The sequence below is a fragment of the Phasianus colchicus genome, unplaced genomic scaffold (genome assembly GCF_987193195.1).
Source record: "Phasianus colchicus unplaced genomic scaffold, bPhaCol1.hap1.1 HAP1_SCAFFOLD_44, whole genome shotgun sequence".
Taxonomy (NCBI): domain Eukaryota; kingdom Metazoa; phylum Chordata; class Aves; order Galliformes; family Phasianidae; genus Phasianus; species Phasianus colchicus.
In genome coordinates, this window is record NW_028325224.1 from 1,020,001 (window position 1) to 1,030,000 (window position 10,000).

A 10,000-nucleotide genomic window follows, 5' to 3' on the forward strand; every position below is an offset into this window, starting at 1 on the left:
CCCCCGCCCCCCCCCGTTTTCCTATTCAGTTACTTACTGACCTGCTCGTTGACTCCTTTGCTCGCTTGCGTGCGCGCGTAGGCCTTCCTCTTCCTTACGCGCCCCACCCCCCCCCCCCCCCAAGAGCACCCCCCGCCAGCCTTGACCCCTGACCCTCCCCTGACCTCTCCCGGATTCCCCTGGCAGAGTGATTTTCGCTTATTTTTAATTTCTGTTCCTTTCCTACGTTTTTAGGTTTTCATCGCTTTTTTTTTCTTTTTTCTTTTTTTTCTCTTTTGACGTTTTAGTTCTCGTTTTTTCTTCTAATTTTTTTTTCTTTTTTTTTAATTTTCCCATTCAATCATTCATTGAAATATATAAAATACTTTTCTAAGTGCCTGCCTGCCTGCCTGCCTGCCTGCCTGCCTGCTTGCGTGCGTGCGTGCGTAGGCCCGGCTTGGGATGGCGGGCCCACGCCGAGGCGCGGGTGCTCGTGAGGGGGTCGCGGTATGCCGGCACAGCCGCCTCCCCCTCCTCCTCCTCCTCCTCCTCCCGCCCCACCCCCCCAGCCCCTGCGCCCCACCCCGAGCTTAACCCTCGTACCCCCTCGCCCCCCCTCCCCCCCTCCCCCTCTCCCCCCCCCACCCCCCGCCCCGGACTCGCCTCGCACGATTTATCTTTACCTACCTTTTTTTTTTTGCTTTGTTCAGCTTTTTACAAACTTCTCCATTTACGTATGGTTTTCCAGTTTTTTTATTTTTATTTTTATTTTTTTTTAATTTTTCCATTTCTTTATTTATTGGTGGGCTCGCGTGTGCGTGCGTGCGTGCGTGCGAGCGAGCGTGCGCGCGTGATTTTTACTTTTTTTTTGCTGCGTTTTTCATTTTTATTTTTTTCCTTTGTTTTTATGTTTTCTTTCTTTCTTTTCTATCTTCTGTTCCGTCTCGTTTAACTTCGAACGTTTCAGCTACAGTTTTTCTATTTTTTGAAATCTTTTTTTATGTTTATTTCTTTTAGCTTTCCCATCTCATCGTTCAAAATATCAAAAATATTTTTCTACGTACCTGTCTGCTTGCTCGCTCGCTCGCTCGTTTGTTTGCTTCCTCGCTTGCGGGCGTACGTTTTCCCAATGCTTTTTGAACCTCTGTCTAGTTGTTTATTTCTCTGTTTATTGATTTGTCGGCTCTCTCTCTCTCTCTCTCTCTCGCGTGCGTGCGTAGGCCCGGCCCGGCCCGGCCCGGCAGGCCCTCGCGAGGCGCGGGAGGTCGCGACGGGGATGCGGGTAGAGCCGGCGGCCGGCGCCTGAGGCCTTCCTTGCCCCCGCCCGCCCTGCACACGCACCCCCCCCCCTCCCCCCGCCCCCGGCCCCAGCCTTGACCCCTGACCCTCCCTCTCCCAGGCAGATGCGATTTTTAATTTCGTTTTTTTTTTTTCCTTTTTAAATGTTCCTTGACTTTCCTCGTTGTTCTGATCTTTTCATTTCATTTTATCTTTTGTTTTCCTATTTGTAGGCCCGGCTCGGGATGGCGGGCCCACGCCGAGGCGCGGGCGGTCGTGACGGGGTGGCGGTATGCCGCCACAGCCGCCGCTGCATTCCCCCCCCCCCCCCCCCCCTCCTCTTAACGTCCGTCCCGTGCCCCGTCGTCGTCCCCCCCCCCCCCCCCCACCCAACACCCCTCGGCCCCCACCGCCCGGACTCGCCTCAACGTGATTTTTCTTTACCTATGGTTCTTTCCGTTTAGACTTCTGCCGTTTTCAGCTTTTTTAAAACTTTTCCATTTATATATGATGTTTCTCCGATTCCCCCCCAATATTTTTCCATTTGTTTGTTTATTTATTGCTTGGCTTGCTCGCTCGCTCACTCGCTCGCTCGCCCGTGCGTGCGTGATTTTTTTTTTTTTAATTTTAATTTAATTTTTTCCTGTGTTTTTATGTTGTCTTGTTTAGCTTCAAACGTTTCAGCTTCTCTTTTTCTAACTTTTTTTTTAGTTCTTTTTTTTTTCTTTTTTAATTTTCCTCCTTATTTATTCATTCCATTAAAATATTTTCCTACGTACCTTTTCGCTTGCGTGCGTGCTGGCGGCTGCCCGCCTGAGCCCCCCCCCCCCCCCCCTTTTTCTTTCTTTCTTTCTTTCTTTCTTTCTTTCTTTCTTTCTTTCTTTCTTTCTTTCTTTCTTTCTTTCTTTCTTTCTTTCTTTTTCTTTTCTTTTTCTTTTCTTTTCTTTTTTTCCCCCTCCGTGTTCCTGCTTTTCTGTTTTCGATTTTTCAGAAGCTTCTTAATTTTTGTATGTTTTTCTGATTTTTTTTGAACTTTTTTCCGTTTCTTTCTTTAGTTATTGGCTTAATTCATATATTTATCTATCTACCCATCCGTCTGCCTGTCTCCCCGTCCATTTGCTTGCTTGCTCGCTTGCTCGCTCGCCCGCTCCCGCGCGCGTGCGTTTGAGTAGGCCCGGCCCGGCCCGGCGCGCCCTTCCGTTGGGAAGAAGGGGGTCGCGACGGGCTTACGGGTAGATCTCGCGGCCGGCCACCTGAACTTCCCAGCGCGCAAAGCCTAAACCTGACCCTTACCCTAACCTCGCCCGCCTACCCTAACCCTAGCCCTAACCCGCCCTCTCCCGGACGTGCCCCGCCCGACTGGCCCGCTTTTCTGCAGCACCTGTAGACGTATTCTTCTTTCTCTCTCTCTTTCTCTCTTTCTCCCGCCCCCCCCCTCCCCCCCCCCCCCCCCCCACCTCTTTCTTTCTTTCTCTCTTTTCTTTCCCACCCTAGTCCCCTCCCCCGGCCCCCCGGCCCCTCTTACTTTCTTCTCGAAGACGTCCATCCGACGTCCGTGCGAGCGCTCGTTTGCTCGGTGGTCGTCCGTTCCTTCCTTCCTTCTTCTTGGGGGACGTTGGCCGAGAGAGCTGCGGGATTTGGGTTTTCCGTTATTTCTTCTTCCCGCCTTTCCTTTCTTTTGCCGCTGCCCGTGCCCGTCCCCCTCCACCCACCCGACTCCCACCCTGCCCGATCGGACCGGGTTTGTTCGCCGTTCCCGCCTCCTTTTTTTTTTTCTTTTTAATTTCATTTTTTACTTTTTTAAGCTCCCTACCTCACCCGCACCCCCCCACACCCCCCTACCCACCACCACCACCACCTCCCACTCCGCCCTCCTCCTCCCCCTCCCCCTCCTCGGTTCCCCCCCCCCCCCCCCCCGCCACCCTCCTTTTTTTTTTTTTTTTAATTTTTCTCTCTCGCTTCCCTCCGGCGGGCCAGGCCCGATGGCTTCGACCGGTCCCCGCAAACTCCCGCCCCCCCCCCCCCCCCCCCCCCGAAACCGGCCGAGGACCCACCCCCAGCCCGCCACGCGCTTTCTTTCCGTTTCTTTCTATTTTTTCTTTTTTTTCTCTGGGGGGAAAGGGGGGGGGGGGGGGGTGGCCGGGCCGGGGTGGGTGGGTGAGGGAACGGGCACGCCCGCCGCCCGGGAGAGGGGCTCAGGGCGAGCCCGGCGTCCGGATGAGTCGAAGGAACGAATCCCAGACGAACGCACACACCCACCCCCGGGACGGACGAGGCCGTTCCCCGCCGGCCTACCTCTGCCGCCGTCTTCCCGCCATTTCTTTTCCTCCCCGCGCTGACACGAGCGGCCGATCCCGTCGCGAGCCCGCCGGACGTTTCCCGCCCGCCCCGCTACGCGCGGGCGGGGACCCGCCGGCGCCTGCGCGCTTCCGCAGAGGGGGAGTGGGGCGGGGGGGGCGGGGGTGGGGAGTGGGGGGAGGAAGCGGGGGACATAGCGGCGAGCGGGAAAAGCGCCCTCCCCGCCCAAAACACAAACACACACCATCACCACCCCCACCCCGCAAGCCGCGGGCGGATCGGGTTAGAAATACCCGACTCCGAACACCCGGCGCGAAGAGCTACCGGGCCACCGAGCGAAAAGGGAATCAAACGAAAAGTGTCAAACGAGCGAACGCGCACGCAAACACGCGCCGGTAAAATAAACAAACGAACGGACAGACAAACAAACGCACGCGAGACGAACGAGAAGGGGCCTCCGCCGGACCCCGAGCCGCGGCGGCCGCAATGCGGACCCCGCACCGAACCGCGCCGAACGCGGCCGGACGCCCCTCAGAGCGGGGGCGGCCGGCCGCGCCAGCCGCCGACACGCGGAGCCCGAGTACGCCAGGAACGGGCCGGCCCGGGAGCGACCGACTCGGTCGAACCGAGGCGGAGGCGGCGGCGGCGGCGGCGGCGGCTCGGGTACGACGGAAAGACGGCAAGGCCCAGGCGAGCGCCGAACAACCCGGTCGCTGCCGCGGCGGCGGCCGGACTGCGCGCGGTCTATACGGCTCGGCGCGGCTCCGCCGGTCCGCAGCGGCAAGGAGAGGTCGGCAAAAACGGACGGCCGGAGGTCGCTGCGGCGCCGGCCAGGCAGCGGCGGCCACGTCAGCCCGGCTCCGCGCGGTTGCCTGGTCTCCCGCAGACGGCCTGGGGTCGCTGCGGCGGCGGCCCGGCGGCGGCGGCCACGTCAGCCCGTCTCCGCGCGGTTGCCTGGTCTCCCGCAGCGGGCCAGAGGTCGCTGCGGAGCCGGCCCGGCCGCGGCGGCCACGTCTACCCGGCTCCGCGAGGCTGCATGGCGAGGCGTAGCCGGCCTGGGGTCGCTGCGGCGCCGTTCCTGCAGCGGCGGCCACGTCTACCCGGCTCCGCGAGGCTGCATGGCGCGGCTGCAGCCGCCCAGGGGTCGCTGCGGCGCCGGCCCGGCAGCGGCGGCCACGTCTACCCGGCTCCGCGAGGCTGCATGGCGAGGCGTGGCCGGCCTGGGGTCGCTGCGGCGCCGTTCCGGCATCGGCGGCCACGTCTACCCGGCTCCGCGCGGCTGCCTGGCGCGGCGCAGCCGCCCAGGGGTCGCTGCGGCGCCGGCCCGGCTGCGGCGGCCACGTCTAGCCGGCTCCGCGCGGCTGCCTGGCCCGGCGCGGCCGCCCAGGGGTCGCTGCGGCGCCGGGCCGGCAGCGGTGGCCACGTCTACCCGGCTCCGCGAGGCTGCATGGCGAGGCGTGGCCGGCCTGGGGTCGCTGCGGCGCCGGCCCGGCAGAGGCGGCCACGTCTACCCGGCTCCGCGCGGCTGCCTGGCGCGGCGCAGCCGCCCAGGGGTCGCTGCGGCGCCGTCCCGGCTGCGGCGGCCACGTCTACCCGGCTCCGCGCGGTTGCCTGGTCTCCCGCAGCGGGCCAGAGGTCGCTACGGAGCCGTCCCGGCAGCGGCGGCCACGTCTACCCGGCTCCGGGAGGCTGCCTGGCCTCCCGCAGACGGCCTGGGGTCGCTGCGGCGCCGGCCCAGCAGCCGCGGCCACGTCAGCCCGACTCCGCGCGGCTGCCTTGTGCGGCGCAGCGGGCCCGGCGTCGCTGCGGAGCCGTCCCGGCAGCGGCGGCCACGTCTACCCGGCTCCGCGAAGCTGCATTTCGCGACTGCAGCCGTCCTGGGGTCGCTGGGGCGCAGTTCCGGCATCGGCGGACAAGTCTACCCGGCTCCGCGAGGCTGCATGGCGCGGCTCAACCGGCCTGGGGTCGCTGCGGCGGCGGCCCGGCAGCCGCGGCCACGTCTACCCGGCTCCGCGAAGCTGCATGGCGCGGCGTAGCCGGCCTGGGGTCGCTGCGGCGCCGTTCCGGCATCGGCGGACGAGTCTACCCGGCTCCGCGCGGCTGCCTGGCGCGGCTCAACCGGCCTGGGGTCGCTGCGGCGCCGGCCCGGCGGCGGCGGCCACGTCTACCCGGCTCCGCGAAGCTGCATGGCGCGGCTCAACCGGCCTGGGGTCGCTGCGGCGCCGTTCCGGGAGCTGCGGCCACGTCTACCCGGCTCCGCGCGGTTGCCTGGTCTCCCGCAGACGGCCTGGGGTCGCTGCGGCGCCGTTCCGGCATCGGCGGACGAGTCTACCCGGCTCCGCGCGGCTGCCTGGCGCGGCTCAACCGGCCTGGGGTCGCTGCGGCGCCGGCCCGGCAGCGGCGGCCACGTCTACCCGGCTCCGCGAGGCTGCATGGCGAGGCGTGGCCGGCCTGGGGTCGCTGCGGCGCCGGCCCGGCAGAGGCGGCCACGTCTACCCGGCTCCGCGCGGCTGCCTGGCGCGGCGCAGCCGCCCAGGGGTCGCTGCGGCGCCGTCCCGGCTGCGGCGGCCACGTCTACCCGGCTCCGCGCGGTTGCCTGGTCTCCCGCAGCGGGCCAGAGGTCGCTACGGAGCCGTCCCGGCAGCGGCGGCCACGTCTACCCGGCTCCGGGAGGCTGCCTGGCCTCCCGCAGACGGCCTGGGGTCGCTGCGGCGCCGGCCCAGCAGCCCCGGCCACGTCAGCCCGACTCCGCGCGGCTGCCTTGTGCGGCGCAGCGGGCCCGGCGTCGCTGCGGAGCCGTCCCGGCAGCGGCGGCCACGTCTACCCGGCTCCGCGAAGCTGCATTTCGCGACTGCAGCCGTCCTGGGGTCGCTGCGGCGCCGTTCCGGCATCGGCGGACGAGTCTACCCGGCTCCGCGCGGCTGCCTGGCGCGGCTCAACCGGCCTGGGGTCGCTGCGGCGCCGGCCCGGCAGCCGCGGCCACGTCTACCCGGCTCCGCGAAGCTGCATGGCGAGGCGTAGCCGGCATGGGGTCGCTGCGGCGCCGTTCCGGCATCGGCGGCCACGTCTACCCGGCTCCGCACTGCTGCCTGGCGCGGCGTAGCCGGCCTGGGGTCGCTGCGGCGCCGTTCCGGCAGCGGCGGCCACGTCTAGCCGGCTCCGCGAGGCTGCATGGCGCGGCGTAGCCGGCCTGGGGTCGCTGCGGCGCCGGCCCGGCGGCGGCGGCCACGTCTACCCGGCTCCGCGAGGCTGCATGGCGAGGCGTAGCCGGCATGGGGTCGCTGCGGCGCCGTTCCGGCATCGGCGGCCACGTCTACCCGGCTCCGGGAGGCTGCCTGGCCTCCCGCAGACGGCCTGGGGTCGCAGCGGCGGCCCGGTAGCCGCGGCCACGTCATCCCGGCTACGCGCGGCTGCCTTGTGCGGCGCAGCGGGCCCGGCTTCGCCGCGGAGCCGTCCCGGCAGCGGCGGCCACGTCTACCCGGCTCCGCGAAGCTTCATTGCGCGACTGCAGCCGTCCTGGGGTCGCTGCGGCGCAGTCCCGGCATCGGCGGACGAGTCTAACCCGGCTCCGCGAGGCTGCATGGCGCGGCGTAGCCGGCCTGGGGTCGCTGCGGCGCCGTTCCGGCATCGGCGGCCACGTCTACCCGGCTCCGCGCGGCTGCCTGGCGCGGCGCAGCCGCCCAGGGGTCGCTGCGGCGCCGGCCCGGCAGCGGCGGCCACGTCTACCCGGCTCCGCGAGGCTGCATGGCGAGGCGTAGCCGGCCTGGGGTCGCTGCGGCGCCGTTCCGGCATCGGCGGCCACGTCTACCCGGCTCCGCGCGGATGCCTGGCGCGGCGCAGCCGCCCAGTGGTCGCTGCGGCGCCGGCCCGGCAGCGGCGGCCACGTCTACCCGGCTCCGGGAGGCTGCCTGGCCTCCCGCAGACGGCCTGGGGTCGCAGCGGCGGCCCGGCAGCGGCGGCCACGTCTACCCGGCTCCGCGAGGCTGCATGGCGCGGCGTAGCCGGCCTGGGGTCGCTGCGGCGCCGCCCCGGCTGCGGCGGCCACGTCTACCCGGCTCCGCGAAGCTGCACGGCGCGGCTCAACCGGCCTGGGGTCGCTGCGGCGCCGCCCCGGCTGCGGCGGCCACGTCTACCCGGCTCCGCGAAGCTGCACGGCGCGGCGTAGCCGGCCTGGGGTCGCTGCGGCGCCGTTCCGGCAGCAGCGGCCACGTCTACCCGGCTCCGCGCGGCTGCCTGGCGCGGCTCAACCAGCCTGGTGTCGCTGCGGCGCCTTTTCGGCAGCGGCGGCCACGTCTACCCGGCTCCGCGCGGTTTCCTTGGTCTCCCGCAGCGGGAAGAGGTCGCTGCGGAGCCGGCCCGGCAGCGGCGGCCACGTCTACCCGGCTCCGCGAGGCTGCATGGCGAGGCGTAGCCGGCCTGGGGTCGCTGCGGCGCCGTTCCGGCATCGGCGGCCACGTCTACCCGGCTCCGCACTGCTGCCTGGCGCGGCGCAGCCGCCCAGGGGTCGCTGCGGCGCCGGCCCGGCAGCGGCGGCCACGTCTACCCGGCTCCGCGAGGCTGCATGGCGAGGCGTAGCCGGCATGGGGTCGCTGCGGCGCCGTTCCGGCAGCGGCGGCCACGTCTACCCGGCTCCGGGAGGCTGCCTGGCCTCCCGCAGACGACTGGGGTCGCAGCGGCGGCCCGGTAGCCGCGGCCACGTCAGCCCGGCTCCGCGCGGCTGCCTGGAGCGGCGCAGCCGGCCCGGCTTCGCCGCGGAGCCGTCCCGGCAGCGGCGGCCACGTCTACCCGGCTCCGCGAAGCTTCATTGCGCGACTGCAGCCGTCCTGGGGTCGCTGCGGCGCCGTTCCGGCATCGGCGGACGAGTCTAACCCGGCTCCGCGCGGCTGCATGGCGCGGCTCAAACGGCCTGGGGTCGCTGCGGCGCCGGCCCGGCAGCGGCGGCCACGTCTATTCGGCTCCGCGAGGCTGCATGGCGCGGCGTAGCCGGCCTGGGGTCGCTGCGGCGCCGTTCCGGCATCGGCGGCCACGTCTACCCGGCTCCGCGCGGCTTCCTGGCGCGGCGCAGCCGCCCAGGGGTCGCTGCGGCGCCGCCCCGGCAGCGGTGGCCACGTCTACCCGGCTCCGCGAGGCTGCATGGCGAGGCGTGGCCGGCCTGGGGTCGCTGCGGCGCCGGCCCGGCAGAGGCGGCCACGTCTACCCGGCTCCGCGCGGCTGCCTGGCGCGGCGCAGCCGCCCAGGCGTCGCTGCGGCGCCGTTCCGGCTGCGGCGGCCACGTCTACCCGGCTCCGCGCGGCTGCCTGGCGCGGCGCAGCCGCCCAGGGGTCGCTGCGGCGCCGTTCCGGCTGCGGCGGCCACGTCTACCCGGCTCCGCGAAGCTGCACGGCGCGGCTCAACCGGCCTGGGGTCGCTGCGGCGCCGCCCCGGCTGCGGCGGCCACGTCTACCCGGCTCCGCGAAGCTGCACGGCGCGGCGTAGCCGGCCTGGGGTCGCTGCGGCGCCGTTCCGGCAGCAGCGGCCACGTCTACCCGGCTCCGCGCGGCTGCCTGGCGCGGCTCAACCAGCCTGGTGTCGCTGCGGCGCCTTTTCGGCAGCGGCGGCCACGTCTACCCGGCTCCGCGCGGTTTCCTTGGTCTCCCGCAGCGGGAAGAGGTCGCTGCGGAGCCGGCCCGGCAGCGGCGGCCACGTCTACCCGGCTCCGCGAGGCTGCATGGCGAGGCGTAGCCGGCCTGGGGTCGCTGCGGCGCCGTTCCGGCATCGGCGGCCACGTCTACCCGGCTCCGCACTGCTGCCTGGCGCGGCGCAGCCGCCCAGGGGTCGCTGCGGCGCCGGCCCGGCAGCGGCGGCCACGTCTACCCGGCTCCGCGAGGCTGCATGGCGAGGCGTAGCCGGCATGGGGTCGCTGCGGCGCCGTTCCGGCAGCGGCGGCCACGTCTACCCGGCTCCGGGAGGCTGCCTGGCCTCCCGCAGACGACTGGGGTCGCAGCGGCGGCCCGGTAGCCGCGGCCACGTCAGCCCGGCTCCGCGCGGCTGCCTGGAGCGGCGCAGCCGGCCCGGCTTCGCCGCGGAGCCGTCCCGGCAGCGGCGGCCACGTCTACCCGGCTCCGCGAAGCTTCATTGCGCGACTGCAGCCGTCCTGGGGTCGCTGCGGCGCCGTTCCGGCATCGGCGGACGAGTCTAACCCGGCTCCGCGCGGCTGCATGGCGCGGCTCAAACGGCCTGGGGTCGCTGCGGCGCCGGCCCGGCAGCGGCGGCCACGTCTATTCGGCTCCGCGAGGCTGCATGGCGCGGCGTAGCCGGCCTGGGGTCGCTGCGGCGCCGTTCCGGCATCGGCGGCCACGTCTACCCGGCTCCGCGCGGCTTCCTGGCGCGGCGCAGCCGCCCAGGGGTCGCTGCGGCGCCGCCCCGGCAGCGGTGGCCACGTCTACCCGGCTCCGCGAGGCTGCAT